Source organism: Mytilus trossulus, chromosome 1 (genome assembly GCF_036588685.1).
Source record: "Mytilus trossulus isolate FHL-02 chromosome 1, PNRI_Mtr1.1.1.hap1, whole genome shotgun sequence".
Classification (NCBI taxonomy): Eukaryota; Metazoa; Mollusca; class Bivalvia; order Mytilida; family Mytilidae; genus Mytilus; species Mytilus trossulus.
The window spans coordinates 113,376,044-113,394,985 of record NC_086373.1 but is presented as its reverse complement, the minus strand read 5'-3'; the positions used below and the strand labels follow the sequence as shown (position 1 = coordinate 113,394,985).

The following is an 18,942-nucleotide window of genomic DNA, read 5'->3' as shown; positions in this document are numbered from 1 at the left end:
TTACGTAATTTCTTATTTTGAAATACATCCCATTCTAATAACCTCCACAAAATAGAACAATAACACTTTTATTATTTATTGAAAATTAATGTCAAGTTCACGAACACACACTTTTCTGTATCTTGGTGGTGTTCCTTTTCAAACTTCCCTTCTAAAAAATAAACGAATTATAGTAAAACATGATTTCCTAAAAAGGAGGTAAAAGTTATGATTAATCTTAAAATCATATGCAAAATAATAACAGGTCAATGACATTTTATATTTCTTTTGTTATCTTTGTATTTCTCTTATGGAGTTGCAAATCTATCATTGCTGGAGAGAGGATATGAAAGCTTGAGATACAGTTAAAAGAGATATACGATGATTTTCTACATGGTAACAATACTTCTTTTTAGGAAATTATTAAACCGAAGCATGTATAGTTATACCTGGTATACAATACAAAGTTATTCTTCAAATTAACTTTTAAGTTTTATTGCCCAAGTTTACCAAAATGACACGACCAACATTTCATCATAGACATTGACCACAGTAAACAGTTTATCCACCACTTCGGTGTTGAAATGATGAATATCAATTATATTGTATTTTTTTAATAAATTTCCTGCTTAAAAAACTTTGAATTTTTTTTTCAAATGAAACTTAACATTTTCTAATCCCAGACATAGATTATATTAGTGGTATTTGGCACTTTTTTTGGAATTTTGCGTCCTCAATGCGTTTCAACTTTGTACTTGTGTGGATTTATAAATATTTTGAGATGAGCGTCACTTATGAGTCTTATGAAGACGAAACGCTCGTCTGGTGTATTATATGTGATTACTATTTATACGTTAAATGATAGAGCGATACCATTGTCTTCGTGTTTCAATAATAACAATTAGCTATTCAATTATTTAATTTTTTTTATATTTTTTTTAGCATCCCCATTTTAGGTGTAAACCGGTGTTTTTCGCCTATTTTTGGTAAGGAGGGGGCACAATGTTTTCTGTATTTAATATAACTAATGAGGTTTGATTCTTCTTTTTGCATTAAAGTACATTTTTATTCGACACAAACTGATAATTAATTAGTACACCATATATAACATAAATTCCATTTGAATTTTGGTTTTGGTTCGGAATTCTTATTTCTTTTTGCAACATATCCAGAAATCAACGCCACATTGCTTTTTTGGATATTATACTAAGGAAATCGGATACGGGTAACAGAAGATATATCAAAATGATAGGGAATTTTGAAAAAAATGTGTGTTTTAATTTTAATTTAAGTGATAGACAGGTTGCCGGGGCAGAAAACAAATATACACAACAATATACACCATTTAAACGAAACATAATTATGACTGTTGTTGCAAAAATAAAAATGGAAGCGAGAAGCTTTTTATATTGCAGTGTAAAATACAGGCTGAAACGGCTGAAACGTCAAATTTTTAAACTTCGTGTTGACATTTGGCTTACAAGGTAATTAAAAACAGGTTGCCGAGTGAAATTTGAAACTTGAATCTCCTACAGATGATCAAGTTCAAACCTTGTATGAGTAGTCGTTGAACTCAAGGTTCCCACATAAAGTTAAAATGCCTCTATTTCAAGAAGAATAAGCTCATGAAAACGTGAAAAATTAACTATCATTTATTGTTTTGATTTTGACCGCCTGACAACTTTACGGAACTATCAAAGCATTCTTTACAGCGGGGGAAAATAAGCTTTTTTTCTCTGCTAACGCTTTTTGAATGATATACATTATTTCTTTTATCTAGAATCTTTCTACTGATACTTGCTTTCAATTTGTTGGTGAATTAAATTCAATATTCCACAAACAACGCACATGATGTGGGAGCGATATATCATAAGGAAGCCATTTCTCCCAATGAGCCAACATTTAAGACAGCCTGCTTATCGTCTCGACGACGACTGTATGAACGTTCTAGTATTTTAGCAAAATAATCGATTTAAGGATATCCAGCAAGAGGACCGGGTTATATTCAGGATATAGGTTACTTACTGTCCTTGATCGGAGCAGATTAGAAAAATAAAGGGTTGTATCACTGATTAGATGTATACAACATGCCAGTATATCTTTTCTTAAAATAAAGCTAGAATTTATGCAGGGAACAATTAATTTATGTTTTTTTATTTATACGTACTCTTTTTCACAGATGAAGAAGGCTAAATTGTCCGAACAGAAGTCATCATGCCATGTAAATCCAGTACTGTACCATAGTATTCCACAGTTTTCACTCTGACGCAGATCCGGTTGACCAGGATTCCAGTTGACGTATGACGCAGAATTTCCGCTTTCAATCCATTTCCATTCATTTTCTATCTCAATGTCTGTTAGACCAATCCAATAGCCATGGGGTGGAACTGTGAAGTAAATGCAGGGACATTACTTTCTTATAACAAACTCAATGTAGCAAGTGAATTGCACAGAACAGAATTTAAAACACATATTACATGTCGTTATCATACCAAACTACAAGTTTGCAAGTTTGTATGCCAGTTATGTATTTAAGGAATGACTGTAATAGTTTTTCTGTCTATAAAGACATAACATAAAAAAAATTGGTGCACACTTAAAAACGCGCATAATGGGTTATTTAACAGTGTGCACCACATTTTTTATGTTATTTCGAACAGAAACAATTTTACAGTCATTTCTTATAATTTAATTCTAAATTCCATTTTAAACAATAATAACCACGAAAAAATGTTGATGACGTCACGGTCACATGACTTAATTATGTCTCTGGGCTGATAACAAAATAACGTCAGCTAATCAGAAGACGCGTTACTTCCAAAACTAAATTATTTAACCCTAAACACTAACCCTATTTTATGTTCCGTCGGTTAAGATCAACACACTTATTTGGTTTATGGTACGTGATTATTTTCAAAAGAGGTTTGGAGATTTCCCCCCCTGATTTCATTTTACTCACAAGGTAAAAATAATAAATAAAGTTTTTAAAGGCATCAATAATCCAAGTATCAACGAGTGAGTATAAACAATACAGTTATAAAGATATACAATCAGTGTCTAACATTGATATGAATATTCAGAAAACTCCAGTATGTTGTAAAATGATTCAAGTCCGACATGTACAACTTACTTTCATTCCATACGAACAAAATAGCTTTTAGTTAGTTCCCTTACTACTAAAAAACTTCTAGAAACCTTTGTTACAAAATATATGAAAATGGTGGAATCAACTATTTCTTGGGTGTAAAACATTCTTTGGATGATTAAGATAAACTATGTGCTTTTAGTGGTCCTTTTAGTTTTGTAAACAAAAGTACGAACAATTTAAGAAACTAAGGATTTTCTTATCCTGGAATATATTATATTAGCCGTATCTGTTACCATGTTTTGGCATTTTAGATCCTCAATGTTCAACTTTATACTTGTTTGGCGTCACTGACGAGTCTTATGTAGATGAAACGCACGTCTGGTGTATCAAATTGTTAGCCTGGTACCTTTGATTACTATTGACTTTTCAACTCTTTACACTACACTTCCACACAATCTCATCAAAGAACAGTTTTCCTACTTTATTCAATGGCCATTTGGTTGAATATGAACGCAAATATATTGTGTGCAACTCATTTTAAGCTTCCTTCTTCTTTAATAAGAACGGCCTAAATGCTAGATATATTGGTTGTTTCATGAGACAATTGAAGCGGTTAATTTTCTCTTAGATAACTTTTATGTACGTGTCGGCAATAAAGTTTATCGACAGAATGTAGGTAACCCGATGGACAATAAATGCGCACCTCTTTTAGAAGACCTATTTTGTTTGTTCTGTTATGAATCACAGTTTATAACCAAATTAATAAACACCCGTCTTAATTGCATTTAATTTATTAATTCAACAACACTTTCCGTTATCAGGATTGATCTTTTTTATATTGAATAAACAAAAATTTTCTAAGAATACTGCTGAAATTTACCGTAAGGAATTAATTTTGAGTAAATCTAATGTAAATGCTTATTAGTGTTTTTTCCTAAATTGAGATATTTCAGTTTTACACGGGAAATACCACGGGAAAATTAACGATAAAAGGGACAATTTTCCGTTCCCTATTTTTATGGTGATGATCCTTGGGCACAATCTTATGGTGTTTATATTTCACTACCTGTTCGTTACGCACTTGTCTGTTGTGACATTTTAGATTTTCACGACCGTGGTCTATATGTATTACTGTAAAAATTATTAGGACAGGGATTTTGTTACCATACATTTCTGAAAACTTTTACTAAATTCGTCCATATGAATAAAGATTTTGTTTTGAAGTTAGGTTGTTCTTGTAAAAACCTATTTCTAACGGGATACCATATCCTCATTTATACGGAGATGTCGTTTACTGGTATGAAAATACGGATTATTTTTTTTGTGTTATTAAAATTTGCTGTTACAAAATATTAAGAATTATTATAAATTAAGGAATGTATCTCCCTCATGCAAAGCTCTGATTCCTTTCACGGATTTGGCTATACTTTTTGCACCTTTTGGATTATAGCTCTTCATCTTTTATATAAGCTTTGGATTACAAATATTTTGGCCACGAGCATCACTGAAGAACTGCGCATCTGGTGCAAGAAAATTGGTACCGTTAATTTTATTACCGTGTCCAGAAAATTTAGAAACGATCCTGGTAAACATATCGATACTTTTAAATACACTACTCTAAAAGGTTACCAATTCAACATTGTAATTTGATCTTTGAATACTTTTTTTTATTTGTATTAATATCAATTTTATTATCAGTAAATTAAAAGCAAACTAAATATCAATGTTGTATTTATAATCAATTTCATGGATCTAAAATCTGCCGATTCCCGTATATTGGCAAAAGTCCATGGTATACTTCAAGACAACAACCTTAAAGCGATTAAATGTGAAACTGATCTGGAGTTACGACCTTCGACCTCAATACCTGGTATGTTGACTATCCGCCTACATATAGGGTTTCTACTTGATTTAACTAGTGAATCAGCGAGATTAGTATTTAAATCTGATTATTATAAATCATGTTACTTTCAAGCAACAAATATGTTCAGCTGATCTGATGACTTCGTAAGAAAATTAAAACAATTGAAATACTACAGAAACTCCCACTATGGCGTCTTAGGTTCGTGCCTTCCAAAGAGGACCCAAGTCTGAAGAATATATAGTTCTCTCTTTTCAGTAAAACAGGTATTTACTCAGGCATTACTTGACAGTAAATGCATATATGAAGTTGTTGGAAAGGTAGTTAAACACTGAAGTATCAAAGAATTCAAGGACTATTGCAGATGGACCTAGATAAAGACAAGGGATATAATGTCTCATGGCTTGAGATCTCGTGGCAAGTCAGTATCAGTCCTTTATAGAATTCAAGGACTATTGAGGATGAACCTAGATAAAGACAAGGGAAGATTTCTTATAATGTCTCAATATATATATTAAGAATTCATTATTGGTTCTAATTATTATTATTATTATTGTCATAAGCTTCTGCAGAAGTGATATTTCTCAGTATTTACTATTAGTATGTAGATTAGGGATAAATTTAGCCAAGGATGACAAAAGACAGTTTTGTAATACATTTGTAATACTTACACTTTATCATAGTTTTAAAAATACTTGCATTTAAAGTAACTTTCCAGCTTGTATGCTAGTAGAGGGCAAGCACTTTTATTTAATTTCACATATTATAATCAAAGCTGGATAAAGGCAAATAATTTAAGCAAGTAAGATTTTAGACTTGAAAATAATTAAACAGTGATAGTATTTCTCTATTTTATTTTTCACTTTAATTTCTCTCTCCATCTGTTTTACAGTTCACCGACCCCTGTGCATTTTGATTGGTTAATTCAAATAAAATTTTGATCATGTCTATAAATAAAGGCAACAGTAGTATACCGCTGTTCAAAACTCATAAATCCATGGACAAAAAACAAAATCGGGGTAACAAACTAAAACCGAGGGAAACGCATTAAATATAAGAGGAGAACAACGACACAACACCGAAACGGACCAAGCAACAGACAAAACACCACGAGAATAACAAATATAACATCAAAACCAAATATATGAATTAGGGATAGACAAGTACCGTGCCACGTCTTATCTCAAAAATAAGAGAAAACACAAACGACTCAACGTTAAAATGCAACACACACACACAGAAACGAACAATATTATAACAATGGCCATCTTCCTGACTTGGTACAGGACACTTTTAAAGGGGAATAACAGTGGTGGGTTGAACCTGGTTTTATGGCATGCCAAACCTCACACTTTAGTGGCACAGTTAAATATAACATTGAAATGAAAACAAAATATTACAGGACTACAATACAAATAAAAAGCAGAACATATTAGACAAAGAAAAGCATGATTTATAGATAACAAAAAGCATCAGGTTTAAAATTCAATACGCCAATAACGCGTCTAGTCCACACGAGACTCACCAGTGACGCCCAGATATAAAAGATCGAAAGTGAAAAAAGTATAAAAGTTTCAAAGCAATTATCTATCAACTCTTGGAATGTTAATGGATTATTTAAAAGAATAAGTGGTAACAGAGTTTGTAAACTAGATGATGCTAATATTTGTCATATTATGACTGCAGACATTGTTGGTCTTTCAGAAACTCATACCCCCGCCAATGAGATTTTAAACTATGATGGTTATAAATGTTATGTAAACTGTAGATCATCTGATTCAAATAAAGTTAGAGGTGGTTTAGCTACATTTTTTAAGAAGGAAATATTATCAAGCGTAAAGTTGATGGATAAATCAATGGATGATATAATGTGGTTTAAACTAGACAAGACATTTTTCAGTTTTGATAGAAATGTATTTTTATGTTTTTTATATATTCCTCCTTCAAACTCATCTTACACATAAAGAACAAATTTTTATAAACAATTTTTTGAGAAACTTGAAGCAGATATTGCGAAATATAGTATATTAGGGGATGTAATCCTTATGGGAGATCTAAATGCACATATAAACTGTAAAGAGTTAGATTTCATAACAAATGAAGTAGATGACAGTTTGGACAACTGTCTTCCCACTAATTATGTGGCAGATAGTGTATGCAAAGTTTGAAATACTCAAGTACACCAAAAAACTAATAACTATGGAAAATTAATATTTGACTTATGCACAGAATCTCAATTAAGAATCTTGAATGGAAGAACTCTTGGTGATTCAAATGGTAAAATCACTTTGTATAATCATAATGGTGTGTCAATTGATGACTATTGTTTATGTTCATCTGAATTTTTACCAAGTATTGTCAATTTTAGTGTAGGACAATTTGAACCAACAATATCTGATCACTATCCAATTTCAATAACTTTACATTCTCAATTAGTGAATAAGTCATGTGATAATTGTGTTAAGCCAACTCTTAGAAGAGTTAAATGGACTACTAAACGAGAAGAAATTTTTAAGTCCAATATGTTGAAAGTGAACTTTGGAACTATAAATTCTGAGGTAGATAATTTAACCCAAAATATAGATGCGAATAATACATGTAATTCCAATGTAACTCAAAGTGTTAATGACACTGTCTCCAGTATATCAGAATCCAAGAGTTAGTTCATATATGTATTAAGATTCACGTCCAGGATGTATCACTCACAGTCAATTACAGAGTCCAAGAGTTAGTTCATACACATAGTAAGATTCACGTCAAAGATGTATCACTCACAGTCCATTACAGAGTCCAAGAGTTAGTTCATATATGTATTAAGATTCACGTCCAGGATGTATCACTCACAGTCCATTACAGAGTCCAAGAGTTAGTTCGTATATGTATTAAGATTCACGTCCAGGATGTATCACTCACAGTCCATTACAGAGTCCAAGAGTTAGTTCATACACATAATAAGATTCGTGTCAATGATGTATCACTCTGATAAGATGATGGAATAGTTACCCAGAGCGCTTGATTGAAGGTATAGGTGTGTTCGTTTAAATCATATCAGAAAAAGACACCGATATCCACTCATATCAACAATGTTAACATAATATACTACCTTTTAATGTTATGTTTTTCAGACTGTTTTGTATAAATTTGTTTTCATCATCTGATTCTATCTCAACTAACGCTGCATCAATGTTTTTGCAAAAAACCTGCAAATAGATTTTTTTTCTTAAAACATCATCCGGTCTGTAAAATATGTTTTTTTCTCTTATAAGCCCGTTACTTGATGTAACTTCTGCCCAGAGGCCAGTGGTAGATATGTTAAGCTCGGTCAATTAATCTACTGCTTTGTTCGTTTCTGGGTGTGTTACATTTTAACGTTGTGTTTCCGTTGGGTCGTTTGTTTTCTCTAGTGTTTGAGTATAAATTCACATTACTATAAGACGTGTCACGGTACTTTTCTATCCCAAATTCATGTATTTAGTGGTGATGTTATATTTGTTATTCTCATCGGATTTTGTCTAATGCTTAGTCCGTTTCTGTGTGTGTTATATTTTAATGTTGTGTCGTTGTTCTCCTCTTATATTTAATGCGTTTTCCTTAGTTTTAGTTTGTTATCCCGATTTAGTAGTTTTTGTCCATGGATTTACGAGTTTTGAACAGAGGTATACTACTGTTGCCTTTATTTTGTGCTTTTGTATGGCCACTGATTGACCTAAATTGGGAATTTACATACTGTGGATTCATTTATTTTTGTGGGTACCAATTTTCGTGGTTTGAGGAAAACTTACATATTCGTGGATATTTAATTTCGTGGTTTTTGCAAAGTCTACACTCATTCCTTTACAAAATTTGTATTTCGTTGAACATTTGAATTCGTGGTTCTCCTGTACCCACGAAATCCACGAAAATTGGTATCCAACGAATATCAATGAATCCACAGTATGTACTTGATGAAGGTTTACCAAGAAACAAGTACTAAAATTGTTGTATTTTACGTAATTCAGCCTGTTCCTTGTTTATTTGTAGAACATCTTTCAAGAAACTCGTATCTTCATTGGTGTACAATATGTATGTTTTTCTGTTCCATGATGACTTGCTATATGTCTTTCTGAGAAACAAATACTAACATTGATAAATAATACGCAGCTCCGAATTAATTCCATCAACAACTTATACATAGTATGCCTGTGCCAACCCATTCAGCAGTCGTCAATGATATAGCTTCATCTGATTATATCATTATATATGTAGTTACTGATACTTACCATAGCATCCGTAAAGTCTACACTTGTTTTACTGATTATATCATTATATATGTAGTTACTGATACTCACCATAGCATTCGCAGAGTCTACACTTGTTTTACTGATTATATCATTATATATGTAGTAACTGATACTCACCATAGCATCCGCAAAGTCTACACTTGTTTTACTGATTATATCATTATATATGTAGTTACTGATACTTACCATAGCATCCGTAAAGTCTACACTTGTTTTACTGATTATATCATTATATATGTAGTAACTGATACTCACCATAGCATTCGCAAAGTCTACACTTGTTTTACTGATTATATCATTATATATGTAGTTACTGATACTTACCATAGCATTCGCAAAGTCTACACTTGTTTTACTGATTATATCATTATATATGTAGTTACTGATACTTACCATAGCATCCGCAAAGTCTACACTTGTTTTACTGATTATATCATTATAAATGTAGTTACTGATACTTACCATAGCATCCGCAAAGTCTACACTTGTTTTACTGATTATATCATTATATATGTAGTTACTGATACTTACCATAGCATCCGCAAAGTCTACTGTTGTTTTACTGATTATATCATTATATATGTAGTTACTGATACTTACCATAGCATCCGCAAAGTCTACACTTGTTTTACTGATTATATCATTATATATGTAGTTACTGATACTTACCATAGCATTCGCAAAGTCTACACTTGTTTTACTGATTATATCATTATATATGTAGTTACTGATACTTACCATAGCATCCGCAAAGTCTACACTTGTTTTACTGATTATATCATTATAAATGTAGTTACTGATACTTACCATAGCATCCGCAAAGTCTACACTTGTTTTACTGATTATATCATTATATATGTAGTTACTGATACTTACCATAGCATCCGCAAAGTCTACTGTTGTTTTACTGATTATATCATTATATATGTAGTTACTGATACTTACCATAGCATCCGCAAAGTCTACACTTGTTTTACTGATTATATCATTATAAATGTAGTTACTGATACTTACCATAGCATCCGCAAAGTCTACACTTGTTTTACTGATTATATCATTATATATGTAGTTACTGATACTTACCATAGCATCCGCAAAGTCTACTGTTGTTTTACTGATTATATCATTATATATGTAGTTACTGATACTTACCATAGCATCCGCAAAGTCTACACTTGTTTTACTGATTATATCATTATAAATGTAGTTACTGATACTTACCATAGCATCCGCAAAGTCTACACTTGTTTTACTGATTATATCATTATAAATGTAGTTACTGATACTCACCATAGCATCCGCAAAGTCTACACTTGTTTTACTGATTATATCATTATAAATGTAGTTACTGATACTTACCATAGCATCCGCAAAGTCTACACTTGTTTTACTGATTACATCATTATATATGTAGTTACTGATACTTACCATAGCATCCGCAAAGTCTACACTTGTTTTACTGATTATATCATTATAAATGTAGTTACTGATACTCACCATAGCATCCGCAAAGTCTACACTTGTTTTACTGATTGTATCATGTTAAATGTAGTTACTGATACTTACCATAGCATCCGCAAAGTCTACACTTGTTTTACTGATTACATCATTATATATGTAGTTACTGATACTCACCATAGCATCCGCAAAGTCTACACTTGTTTTACTGATTATATCATTATAAATGTAGTTACTGATACTTACCATAGCATCCGCAAAGTCTACACTTGTTTTACTGATTACATCATTATATATGTAGTTACTGATACTTACCATAGCATCCGCAAAGTCTACTGTTGTTTTACTGATTATATCATTATATATGTAGTTACTGATACTTACCATAGCATCCGCAAAGTCTACACTTGTTTTACTGATTATATCATTATATATGTAGTTACTGATACTTACCATAGCATTCGCAAAGTCTACACTTGTTTTACTGATTATATCATTATATATGTAGTTACTGATACTTACCATAGCATCCGCAAAGTCTACACTTGTTTTACTGATTATATCATTATAAATGTAGTTACTGATACTTACCATAGCATCCGCAAAGTCTACACTTGTTTTACTGATTATATCATTATATATGTAGTTACTGATACTTACCATAGCATCCGCAAAGTCTACTGTTGTTTTACTGATTATATCATTATATATGTAGTTACTGATACTTACCATAGCATCCGCAAAGTCTACACTTGTTTTACTGATTATATCATTATAAATGTAGTTACTGATACTTACCATAGCATCCGCAAAGTCTACACTTGTTTTACTGATTATATCATTATATATGTAGTTACTGATACTTACCATAGCATCCGCAAAGTCTACTGTTGTTTTACTGATTATATCATTATATATGTAGTTACTGATACTTACCATAGCATCCGCAAAGTCTACACTTGTTTTACTGATTATATCATTATAAATGTAGTTACTGATACTTACCATAGCATCCGCAAAGTCTACACTTGTTTTACTGATTATATCATTATAAATGTAGTTACTGATACTCACCATAGCATCCGCAAAGTCTACACTTGTTTTACTGATTATATCATTATAAATGTAGTTACTGATACTTACCATAGCATCCGCAAAGTCTACACTTGTTTTACTGATTACATCATTATATATGTAGTTACTGATACTTACCATAGCATCCGCAAAGTCTACACTTGTTTTACTGATTATATCATTATAAATGTAGTTACTGATACTCACCATAGCATCCGCAAAGTCTACACTTGTTTTACTGATTGTATCATGTTAAATGTAGTTACTGATACTTACCATAGCATCCGCAAAGTCTACACTTGTTTTACTGATTACATCATTATATATGTAGTTACTGATACTCACCATAGCATCCGCAAAGTCTACACTTGTTTTACTGATTATATCATTATAAATGTAGTTACTGATACTTACCATAGCATCCGCAAAGTCTACACTTGTTTTACTGATTACATCATTATATATGTAGTTACTGATACTTACCATAGCATCCGCAAAGTCTACTGTTGTTTTACTGATTATATCATTATATATGTAGTTACTGATACTTACCATAGCATCCGCAAAGTCTACACTTGTTTTACTGATTATATCATTATAAATGTAGTTACTGATACTTACCATAGCATCCGCAAAGTCTACACTTGTTTTACTGATTATATCATTATAAATGTAGTTACTGATACTCACCATAGCATCCGCAAAGTCTACACTTGTTTTACTGATTATATCATTATAAATGTAGTTACTGATACTTACCATAGCATCCGCAAAGTCTACACTTGTTTTACTGATTATATCATTATATATGTAGTTACTGATACTTACCATAGCATCCGCAAAGTCTACACTTGTTTTACTGATTATATTATTATAAATGTAGTTACTGATACTCACCATAGCATCCGCAAAGTCTACACTTGTTTTACTGATTGTATCATTATAAATGTAGTTACTGATACTTACCATAGCATCCGCAAAGTCTACACTTGTTTTACTGATTACATCATTATATATGTAGTTAATGATACTTACCATAGCATCCGCAAAGTCTACACTTGTTTTACTAATTATATCATTATAAATGTAGTTACTGATACTCACCATAGCATCCGCAAAGTCTACACTTGTTTTACTGATTATATCATTATATATGTAGTTACTGATACTTACCATAGCATCCGCAAAGTCTACACTTGTTTTACTGATTACATCATTATAAATGTAGTTACTGATACTCACCATAGCATCCCCAAAGTCTACACTTGTTTTACTGATTATATCATTATAAATGTAGTTACTGATACTCACCATAGCATCCCCAAAGTCTACACTTGTTTTACTGATTATATCATTATAATTGTAGTTACTGATACTCACCATAGCATCCCCAAAGTCTACACTTATTTTACTGATTATATCATTATAAATGTAGTTAATGATACTCACCATAGCATCCGCAAAGTCTACACTTGTTTTACTATAGAAATAACAGGACAGTCCATGACTAAACCAACCGTTTGGACATGCTCCGTTTGCAACTGTAATATAAATTCCTGGTCGTAATTAATGATAACATACCAGTAAAGTTTATTTTGCAGTCAATAGTTTTAAACATTAAAGGATAGTATTAGTTAGTTAAGGTCCATTTATGGTATCATCTATCATGTTCTATATTACGATCTTTCTATCAAGGATTGTAAAACCAACTATTTTTTTCTTCAAACATTCAGTTTAATATTGACGATTTCACCCTTGCTATTCAGGAGTAATTGTCGTTGATTGCTTTAACAGTGACACACACATATACAAAGAACAACTATTTAACAGTCGTGTTGACAATCTCTTTCGTAAGGTTCCAAAACAATAAGATGAGTTTCACATAGAGGCTCTAGTGAAATTTGTAATATGAAAACTATTATTTAATGAAATTAATATTTAGATAGCTGAAGAATAATTTAGCCTTCAAAATAAGTTTATTTGAACATTTACTTTACATTCTGCATCTTTTCAGAGGTTATTTTTTAGCCTTGCGATTTGAATTTCCATATCAATACCGGCCTAGCAGTTTTGTAATGTTTTCTCACCGTTTTATTGGCCGAGACTTTGATTTCCTTCCCATCCCGTGATTATATTTTTTATATGACGTGTTTTTTATATGTTATTTCTGATATAAAAAAGGGCAAAAGTTTGAACCAAACGACTACAGAGCAATATCGTTTACCTGTATATATTGTAAAATAATGGAGCACATAGTCATCAGCTATTTTATTTGCCATGCAAATAACAACAACATCATGTATGACGTCCAACATTGGTTTCGGGAGAAACTATCATGTGAAACCCAGCTGATAGAACTTATAGACGACATCTCCAAAAACCTTGATAATGGCTAACAAACTGACTGCATAATCATGGAATTTTCAAATATTAAGCAACACTGCATTCTACACGATCCTTTTCGCGGTATTGAAATATTCTGTCACCAAATTGTAAAAGACCAATCTGCCTTTTGTACGTTTATAAAAACGATGATATTTAAAACTCTTGACTCTCTGGAATACTGATCATATTGTTGAACCATTTTAAATGTGATTACCTATTGACCTTGCATATGTTTTTTTGGAGATAAGATCACTTCACGATCCAATCGAAATAATTTACCACCGTAACGCTTTCTTTCACGACCGTCCTCCTCTTTATAACGAATGACAACCGTTTTTGTCTACTAAGGTGAAGGAAGGTGTGGATTTACCATTTTATGTATCTTGGCTTTATATTTGTGTGCATAGATTTATATATATTTACATTCGATGCGACAGGATTAATAATTTTGATTATTTTTTATTATAGTTTTATATATCAATATGGATTGGGAGTATCTTGATTTTATATAGAAAATATTGTATTGCCTGTGGGGTAAATTATTTTTACTCGTGAAGCAGCTTTGTAGGTTCAATCCTTTAATATCATTGTTGTTTCCAGATTGGACTTATTTTACGCTTCTGTTGAACTAAACATCAGTGTATGAATTATATTCGCAATTTTACTTCAAAAGCCAATAAGAAGACTTCTTTAATTTTGCTTACGAAAAATAGTATTTTGCATTGTGATATTTCTTATGCATATGAATTTGTCAATGTTTTGTACTAAATTTTTGTGTGCACTAGAATTAAGTTTGTAGCAACGTTATTTTTGATTTCCTACTGTCGAATGCCATATATCAATCAATTGTAACTTTGTCATAAACATCAAATGAAGGTTGTCGTCTGTGTTCACTATCATTTTGGTCATTTTTATAAATTTCCTGTTTACAAAAGTATGAACTTTTCGAAATACTAAGGATTTTCTTATCCTAGGCATGTATTACCTAAGCAGTATTTGACAAAACGTTTTGGAATTTTGGGTCGTCAACGCTCTTCATCTTTGTACTTGTTTGGCTTTATAACTCTTTTGATCTGCGCGTCACTGATGCGTCTTATGTAGACGAAACGTGCATATGGCGTATTAAATTATAAGCCTGGTACTTTTGATAATAATTACACCACTGGATCAATACCACTGCTGGTGCACGTTTCTTCTCCGAGGGTATCACCAGACCAATAGTCAGCACTTCGGTGTTGACATGAATATCAATTACAGTGTAAACTGCTTACTAATCTGACACATGAGTATTCCAACATCCTGAATTAATCGACACATTTTCATGGTCCCAAAATATGCATATCCTTGCCGAGTATTCAGACAACCAGCTTAATCCCATATATTTTTATGGTCCCCAGTGTGTCGAATTACACAGGTTAAATTGTATATGGTCATTTTCAAAAAGTAACCTGTTTACGAAAGTATGAATTATTCGATATACTTAGGATTTTACATGTGGAGTAGGATCTACTTACCCTTTTTCCGTCATTGACTTGTATATGAAAGACTATTCCTTTGTCAAAGACATTTCTGACCTGATCTATCAAATACATGTATATGAAAAGACTGTTCATTCACAATGAACATTAAAGACCTTTTCGATCGTTACCATGTATACCGGATGACAATTCTCTCATTGATTATATGAAAATTATATTGTTCTTTCATTGATGAACATTGAAGACCTTTTCTATCGTCAACATATATATGAAAGGAATGCTCCTTAATCAATGAATACAAAAGAACTGGTATATCAATGACGTAAGAGATATAAGCCGATAACAGTCCATTTTGATGTTGGATATCTTACTTAAAACATTGTTTAAGTCGCCAAACAAAGGTAAAACAAAGAAAAAGCAAGCAAAGATTTATTTTCATCAAGTATGAATATTGTTTTGTGAATAAACTTTCTTTCATTTAAATACATCCTACATGTTGGCCCCTTTAAACAGTAGCTCAACTTTAAAAAAAAAAAAGACGAAAAGACGAAAAGAACGTACAGCTGATGGTTAACAACATGCATTTTTGCGTGCGCAATGACTACTCATAGTTTTCGCACATAGTTTCCGCTACTACCATTACATACGTTTTGTGTTTGAAAATGGATAAAGTGATGAAAGTATAGTCTTAATGCAAAAACGAAGAAATAGATGTAATTTTTAGTGTTTGTGTTGTTTAAAACTTTAGATTAAAATCAGATGTGTATTCAGAATCTATTCAGATACATTATTTTAGTGTGGATTACAAAGAGGATACAGTCAAAGCAGCTAATAATGGCAAGTGTTATGTATATTATATTTTAAAATGCAGTCCCCTTCTGTAAGTTTCTTGTTCTTCGATCTCAGGTTTTATTTTTTACCTTGTGAACGAGAAAAAAGAGAATAGCATATTGAGACAGGTTCTCGTTGAACCATATCGAGTGCACTGCAGTCAATTTTATTTCGAATATATAATTAATATGAGCAAATGAAGAGATAACAACATGCATTTCTTTTTTGTTTTTTTCTTCCTGCCAGATTGTGTCGCTCTATTGAGTCCCTTGTGTTTTTTAAGTGACACCGACATGTAAAAAAGCTTTTATAAAACGATCACGGCGAGCAAAGTACGAATCGGACACACGATTGGTTTGTTTGACAGATAAAATGCAACAACTTGTAAATCAACGCAGTTACCTGACAAAATTCTTATAGTCCCCTAGTTTATTAAGGAAGTTCTAGATTCGCACTTTGTACACAGGATAAGGTTTAGGTTGTTTATGGCCATTGTATTGTGGCATGATCTATCAAATTTTAGAAGCATTAATTTGTTGCTTTTTTCATTTTAATTGTAGTTGAAAATGAGGTTAGAAAGAATAAGAGCAACACCAGAGGTTAATTTTGATTACCTAAAGACGGACGAGGATAATTCTTTTGAAAAAAAAAAATACATAAAGGCAACAAAAACAAGACTTACAACGAACATAATCAATTTATTGAATTAATGCTAAAAGAGACAACCCAAGAACATGACAAAAATGGTTGTGATATAAATATAGGTAGTGTTGAAAATAATAATAAAGTCATTTGTTTTCCTCAAGAAACCGTTTTGATGAGTGACAACATTATTTTATTGGAAGGTGGCTTTAATAAAATGTGTTTTTTTTAATTGCCATTTGTTCTTTGGTTGTATTTTTGTTTACTTGTTTACATGATGAAAACAATTGGGATAATTAAGAGGTTTTTAATTTTAGTGATTGAACTCTCATTTGCCTTTAAGAATCAGTTAGGCTACCTTTATCTGTCAATTATTTTTAAGAAAGAAGAGGGTTATTCTTAAAAATACTGGACAGCTAAAGGTGAAATAATGGTTTCTTAAAGGTAAATGATAGTCCAATAACTGAAATAAAGAACAGGTTAAACAATAGAATGACGTCACATCAATGTTTTAAATATATATGAAAGAAAGATTTTTTCGCTTGATAAACTTCCATCATCAACATATATATCAAACGACGTCATTGATAAAAATTAAGATCATTTATACTTTATTTGGCTTTTTTTTTAAAACTTTTTTGAATTCGAGCGTCACTTGTGATTCTTTTGTAGACGAATCGCGCGTCTGGCGTATATATAAAGTTAGTCCTGGTATCTATGATGAGTTTATTTATACCATTAACATACGAAAAGGTTGGCTTTTCGTTATTTTGAAACAACAACTATCGGCTCCAACAAGCCTTTGTTGCTCACCTGATATTTTAATTTACATACGATGCTAAAATAATGCAACCGTTATACTTTTTCTTTGCTTTCAGAGATATAAGTCAAAAACTGCATTTTGTCCCTATTTTTAGCCATGTCTGCCCACTGAAGTTGGTTGTTAGTGTCATTAGACACATTTTTTAAACTAGATACCCTAATGCTGAGTGTGGTCAAGTTTTGTTAAATTTGTCTCAGTTCTTTCAGGAGAAGACTTTTGTAAAAATTACAAATATTTACGGAAAATTGTTAAATTTGACTGAAAATGTCAGTAACTCCTTATGGGGTCAATTGACCATTTTGGAAATGCTTGAATTATTTGAAGATCTACTTTTTTTTATCATTATGGCTGTATACAGTTTATCTCTATCTATAATAATATTCAAGATAACCAAAAACTGCAAACTGTCCTTAAAGTAACTTATTCAGGGGCAGCAACAAAACAACGCTTTCACTGACTCGTTTTTAAATTGCAGGAGAGAAGGATCTCAACCTGATGAACATTTTTGTCCATTGTCTAATTTGCTCTAAATGCTTTAGTTTCAGAGATATAACCAAACGACTGCTTTCCCCCCTTATCTTCTTTTGTATCCATGTTGGTCATGTTGGTTTGGAGGCGGGGTCATCGGACATATTTTTTTATACTGAATACTCTAGTAATTAATGTAAACAAGTTTGGTTAAATTTGTCTCAGTAGTTTAAGAGAAAAAAGACTTTTGTAAGATTACAAAAATTAACAAGAATATGTTGAAACATTTACTGTATAGGACCATTACTCCTTAACGGGTCAATTGACCATTGTGGTCATATAACCTATGTGTAGATCTTTGTAAGGGTTAGGGTTAGGGTTTATAAATATTTCGATTTGAGCGTGACTGATGAGTCTTATGTAAACGAAACGCACGTCTTGCGTATTGAATTATAATTCTGGTACCTTTGATAAATATTTACTTTGTTGAACATTATTGCTGTTTACAGTTTCTCTCTATTTTTAATAATATTCAAAATATAACCAAAAACTTCTAGATTTCCTTAAAATTACCA

The 18,942-nt window shown here is 31.7% G+C and overlaps 1 long non-coding RNA gene across 1 annotated transcript; it reads right to left on the bottom strand.

The window, feature by feature from the left end:
• Positions 1 to 62: 62 nt before the first annotated feature.
• Positions 63 to 8,129, bottom strand: LOC134711843 (uncharacterized). The gene is made up of 3 exons (XR_010106242.1): positions 8,032 to 8,129; positions 2,147 to 2,366; positions 63 to 151 (listed from the first exon to the last, which is right to left on the bottom strand). It is a non-coding gene; the product is annotated as an uncharacterized LOC134711843 (long non-coding RNA).
• Between the last annotated feature and the right edge of the window lie 10,813 nt (positions 8,130 to 18,942).